This window comes from Oryctolagus cuniculus, chromosome X, assembly GCF_051225735.1.
Source record: "Oryctolagus cuniculus isolate XC-2025 breed Fujian yellow rabbit chromosome X, ASM5122573v1, whole genome shotgun sequence".
Lineage (NCBI taxonomy): Eukaryota > Metazoa > Chordata > Mammalia > Lagomorpha > Leporidae > Oryctolagus > Oryctolagus cuniculus.
In genome coordinates this window covers 5204175-5210497 of record NC_142888.1, presented here as the reverse complement: position 1 = coordinate 5210497, position 6323 = coordinate 5204175, and positions in this window count along the sequence as shown.

The window sequence follows — 6323 nt, the reverse complement described above, 5'->3', positions numbered from 1 at the left end:
CAAGGGGGGGAAAGTTGTATTATTTCCTGCACGGGGTTATCCGCGTGTGTGCGCATGTGTGTGTGACTGTTTAAACCGTACTCACAGAACTCATTTGCCTTGCTCACTTGTATCCCCTTCCTCAAGGCCAGGAGAATCGGAGGAGGGTCTTGTTGAAAGCATAGGCATCGGCGCTCTCTTGCTTTTATGGAATTGCTTTTTCCTTCCCCAGGAAACCGATGTTTGCTTGTCTGCTTTATCTCCGCTGCACAGGAACATTTCAGCCTTAGACTGTGGAACTGGTTTCCCACCCTTGCAGGATTGCTCAGGGAATGGGGTGGACTGGGCGGTCCCTTAGTGGCCCCTGAAGATGTGAGTTTTTATAGTGGAACTACTAAACATGAATAGGTTTGCGCAACCTCAAAGAATGCCAGTTAATAACACTGAAGGAGTGATGCAAAAAAAAAAATAGTCCCTCACATGTTACTGATCATTGGAAGTTTTACAAATGCATGTCTTTCTTCTCCCGTCTCCTTCCCATGCCTTCCTTTTGCCTACATACTCATGGCTGCCCTTCGAGTATTTACAGAGCCCTCGGGCCCGAGTCTTCCTGGCTGGGCACAGTGTTAAGGGAAGAAAGAAACCTCACACCCTTCACTCCTGTGTCTGCACATCTTGCCCTGGTCTCAGTGAGCTAAGGGCCGTGAGTGTCAAGTTCCCCAGGGCAGCGTCAGACATTCTGTACCCCCTGAGTGTTGGAAGCATTTCTGTGATTTCACAGATTTCCTGCCGCCTAATATGAAAACGAGGATGAGATACATCAGTGCTTGGATTTCTTATTTATTCACCATGAAAATCCCTAAGGATATAGTTTTATATAATGTGTATACAGAGTAGGTTGTTAATTAAAGTGACAGGCTGGACTACCCTCATGGGGCACTGGCAACGTGGAATGTTGAGGGCTGAGGTCTTCCCCTCTTAGAGCCGCCGGCTTCCTCAGTACAAGGAGAGAGGGAGGAGCAGTTCTAGAAGAAGTTGGCATGCCCAGCTTCATTACTGCGCCTTGGGCTAACCAGCAAGAGGATTCTGCATCATGGAATTGGATGAGCCATTGCCCAAACGGCCGCCATCTTTACTCTTTACAAAATGGACCCATGAAGAATATTGAAAAGCTTGGAAGTATCACTTTTGAAAAAAATAAAATCCTTTTGCATTCAGCATGGACTCGACCAGGCATCTATGGAGATTATTTTTTTGCTTCACTTTCTAAAATTGTATTGAGAAAAGTCTTAAGTGTTGTGCTTGTAAAGAAGATGATTAAATTGAAATTTTGTGAAAATATTTTTGTTCAAAGTTGTCATGGTCCACGAGGAATGATTTCTTGGAATATAAACCATTTTTTCCATTTTATACAATTTTGCACTCTTATAGAAATGTCTGTAGAAGACAATCCATTAAAGTCTGTGCCTGTGAATTCCATTTTTTAATTGTTCAATTTTACATTCATATCTAAGCAGAGAATTCTAGTCAGGTATAAATTCTTTTTTTAGTGGAAAAACTCATTAAATTATCATTATCCGAATAATTGTGTACAGCACGGTTGTTCTTCCTCGAGGCAGCACGAGGAACAGCCTGTGTCTAGCATCACCTGTGCGCCTGTGCTAATTGGGTTTTTCTTTTATTTCCTTTCATAAGCAGCTCCTTGGTAGGAAAACTGTAGGGTGTCTGTTTTGCGCATAGTTGCGATGGTCCATATACAATACTAACAATAATCCCAGGCCCCCCAGAGGCTTTTGTATTTTATTAGCTGAGGTCATCACAGTCCCCTTTCTGGACTTAGATTAGATTTTAGTCCTCGAGTCATTTTAGCACAAATTAATGTCAAGATGTTTGCGTACCAAGAGGGCTTAGGGGAAAGCTTTTGCTTTTGGATGTGTACAAATGAGAAACGCAACAAGGCACCGCACGCGTGGGTGATGGGTGTTCAGCACGGCTGACTGTGTCTGACAGAAGGAAGGCCGAGCACTTGGGACCAAAGGCCAGGGAAGAAGATGCTGTTCTCCAAACTAGCCATGTCTGTGTGGTGGACTGACAAGGCAGGTCAGGACCCTTTGGGGGATGCACCTTTCCTGACATTCCTGGGGTCACTGATGCTTGGTTCCCAACATGTGGGACCGAGGTGACCCCCGAAGTCCAGGAGAACCCGTGAAGAAGGTGCAGGTCCCCAGGAAGGGATTTCACTCCCTGCCTTCTGACTTCATCCCAGATTGAAGTGGCTGTGGGGGCAGCCGCTTCCTGCAAAAGGCAGCGTGGGCTCAGGCTTGTAAACTTGGACTTCACAGTAAAATGGACTACTCCTTTTTTCTTGTTGGAGCAATAGGTGATTAGCTAATTCAACCAAACAATAGAAAAGGATGATCTGGTAAGTTGTAGCTAGAATTTTCTGAAGAAAAGGAGAAAAACACTGAATGCAGGAACAGCTGGACTCCTGGTGAATTAGCTTTGTGAGGCCGTTGTCTTAAAACATGGTAAATGAACTTGGGTAGATAGAACAATGTCATGTGAGTTCGGAATGCTTCCCCGTGCCCACCCTTCCTTGTGCAGTAGCACTGGTTCTTGAGAAATCTAAGGTTTATTGGCAAGCTTTGAGCTCTTTGATGGGGAAGCTCCCTGGAAATGCAAAAATTCATTATAGTTTTTACCACAATTTTTTAAATGGTTTATATACCAATTTTTAAGTGAGCCCAGCTGAGAAAGCCATCCTGAAACCAAAAAAGAACCGTGAAGGAATGAATAATATTTCTAAGGTGGTTCCCCCAAGAAAAACAGGTAGCTTACGAAAAATGGGGTGGATTTCTTTTCCAGCCAGTATTTCTTAGAGTCAATGCAAGAGACTGAAGAATCTGAGACCGAAGCCTGTGCCATCGAATGCTTAGGGATCAGCCACATGCATGAAATGCTCACCCATTTCCTGCCTGGGTTCCCAGGAGGCGCTAGGGAAATGTTTATTCTCAGTCGTGGTAGTCTCCTTGGAGGAAGTCGATGGACAGAGGAAGAAGTCTCAGAGGGAGCTCCGGGCTTGGGGGTAGAAGCCACCTACTTTTACAGCAACACATCTAGTGCGGAGAATCTTGCGGGAGGTGCTGAGGGTGACAGCTTCCACGGCGATCGAAAACCCACACCTGAGGACACGTCTGAATCTTGCATCTTCTCAAGAGGTTGCCAGGATCAGAGTGGTAACTCTGTGCTCCAATATGGAACGAGTCCCTTTGAGTATTTTTAAATAACTCACTTTTACTGATTATGAAGCCAATCATGCCCAAAGTAGAAAATAAAACTTATGAAGAGAAGGAGAAGGAAGAAATGATCCTAATCTCATTCAGAAACTGTCCTTTCCTTTGGTCTCCCATAGTGGTGGTTTTATGTATATGTGTGTGTAATAGATAGATAGATTTTTTTTGTCTATTTGAAAGAGTTACAGAGAGAGGTAGAGACAGAGAGGTTTCCCATCCACTGTTCATTCCCCAGTTGGCCACAACAACTGGAGCTGCACTGATCCAAAGCAGGAGCCAGGAGCTGCTTCCAGGTTTCCCATGTGGGTGCAGCACTTGGGCCCAAGCACTTGGACCAACTTCTACTGCTTTCCCAGGCCATAGCAGAGAGCTGGATCAGAAGTGGAACAGCCGGGACCAGAACCAGCACCCATATGGGATGCCAGCACTGCAGGCCGCAGCTTTAATCCTCTGCACCACAGCACCAGCTCTGCTGTGTATAGTTTTGTAGTCTGTTGTTTATACTTAATATTATCATTTCTCTGTTAATTTTTTTAAAGCCATGATTTGTACTGGCTGCATAACATTCCATCCATAGATACGCCAAAAAGCATGCAACCAGTCTTTGATCAGACACATCTTTAGTGCTGCTAAAGTGCCAGATGTCCTGATAGGTGAGTGCCACGTAGGCCCTGCCCTCAGGGAGCTCAGAGTCAAGTGCAGGGAAGTAGACAAGTAAACAGGCCTTCCTCCATCTGAGAAATCCACAGGGCTTAGCAGTTACACAGCAGAGTTGCCCAATGCGGCCTTGAAGGTTAAGAAGGAAGGGTATTTTCTACTACTTACCATGTTTGTCTGCTATACATAATGTTGTCATTAATATCTTTGGCCATAAGGGCTGGCACTGTGGCATAGTGGGTAAAGCCGACGCCTGCAGTGCCAGCATCCCTTATGTGCGCTGGTTTGAGTCCCAGCTGCTCCACTTCCAATCCAGCTCTCTGCTATGGCCTGGGAAAGCAGTGGAAGATGGCCTAAGTCCTTGGGCCCCTGCATGCATGTGGGAGGCCCAGAAGAAGCTCCAGGCTCCTGGCTTCAGATCAGCTCAGCTCCGGCCATTTTGGCCATCTGGGGAGTGAACCAGCGGATGGAAGACCTCTATCTGCTCTGCCTCTGCCTCTGCCTCTGCCTCTAACTCTGCCTTTCAAATTAATAAGTAAAATTAAAATAACTTCAGCCATAAACCTGTGCATAGTCCTGATTTGTCCTTAAGATAATTCCTAGAAGTGGAACATGAGTATAAATTACATGAGATTTTTAGTGAAAACAGTTATAAGCAGAGTTGAATGAACACTAGCACACAAAAGGTGACCACCCATCTTTCCTTAAAGTTGTAGCACCGAAACCTCAGGAGATCAGGGCTGCATCTCTTCGTCCTGTCTGGTCACTGTGCAGATGTCACCTCGCCAGAGAGGCCTTCCCGAATCACCTAAATAAAAGAGTAACCTTCATCCTAATCCTCCACCAGACACCCTGTATCAACACCCTGCTCCATTCATTCTCATTCTCTCTCTCTCTCTCTCTCTCTCTCTCATGCTTATCTGTCTGGTTTCTGTCTCTCCTCCTTAGAATGAAACCACTATGAGGCTAGTGATTTTCCCCCCAAAATCAAAATATTGACAGATATATAGTCATCATTTGAGACCTCTGATTGCATAGATGTATTCACAGCTGTCACTGATGCCAAGTGGAATCTATTCTGTAAATTTGAGCGGTCTGGTTTTATCTTTAGTCAAACTCAAGCACAAAACTACAGTGTTAGGGAAGATCCGTGGCAAAGGAAACTTAAAAGCCTTTGGAGGGGCTTGGCACGTACTTAAGTCTCAGCCAACACCTGGCCCCCAAGCAGAGTGCTGCTTGTGTCACCATAGCCCTGAGGAGCAAGTTCACATGGTCTGCCACCAAGCTAACAGAGCAAATGGCCATTTCCATAGCTGGTGAGAGTGAACCAGCGGATGGAAAACCGACCGACCTCCTTCTTCTCTCTCTCTGCCTCTGCCTTTCAAATAAATCTTTTTTAAGAGTTAATGTGTAGAAGGTCATGGTCTGAGGGAAGTGGTAAAATAGCAACAGGGTGAAGTGAAGTACACTTAGTGCTAGTCCCCCTTCATACCTTCAAGAAAAAGATGAGTCTCCAGGGAGGAGAGTTTGAAGTCTGAAGGAAATGGGGTGAGGGGAGCTCTATCCTTGGAGGAGAGACACCCGTGAAGGCTACACCCCTAAGACACAAGCCCACTGCACTCCAAAGACAAGCTTAGAATACTGAAGAAGCCTCATCCACCCACCCACCACTCCTGCCCCCATCAACATGACAGCAAACTTCCGGAAACTTCAAAAGACACACTCTCTCTGGAAAGCAGCACAAACGGACACTCCAAAGCCAGAGGGCAAGGGGCAGAAACAAGAATTGATCACTAGAGGAATTTGAAGTTTCTGGTGTGCATGGGAAAAGAAACCTTAGCACAGCCTAGCTCTTGGCTGGATTAACATAAAAAGTCTCACAGTAAGGGCTTATTTATCTCAGTATCTGCTACCCTATGTAAAATATCCAGCTTGCAACAAAAAAATATACGACATGCCAAAGGCAAGAAAAAGCAGTCTAAAAAAGATAAAGCAATGATCAGAATCCGATTTAGATATGGCACAGCTATGGAAGTATTCGGTGGGAATTTTTTTTTACATTAGTTAAGGAGAGAGAGAGAAAATTCCTATCTGCTGGTTCACTCTCCAAATGCCTGCAGCAGGTAGAGCTGGGCCAGGGCTGAAGCCAGGAGCTGGGAACTCAGTCTCCCAGGTGGTGGCAGGAACCTAGTTTCTAGAGCCATCACCTGCTGTCTCCCAGGGTGCACATGAGCAGGAAGCTAGAGTCAGGAGTCAGAGCTAGGTATTGAAGCCAGAAACTCTGATGTGGAATGTGGGCATCTTAACCAGTGACTTTCCATAGGTTAAAGGCCTGCCCCTCTCCAGGAGGGAACTCAAAATAATTATTATTATGTTACAGGCTCTTTCAGAAAA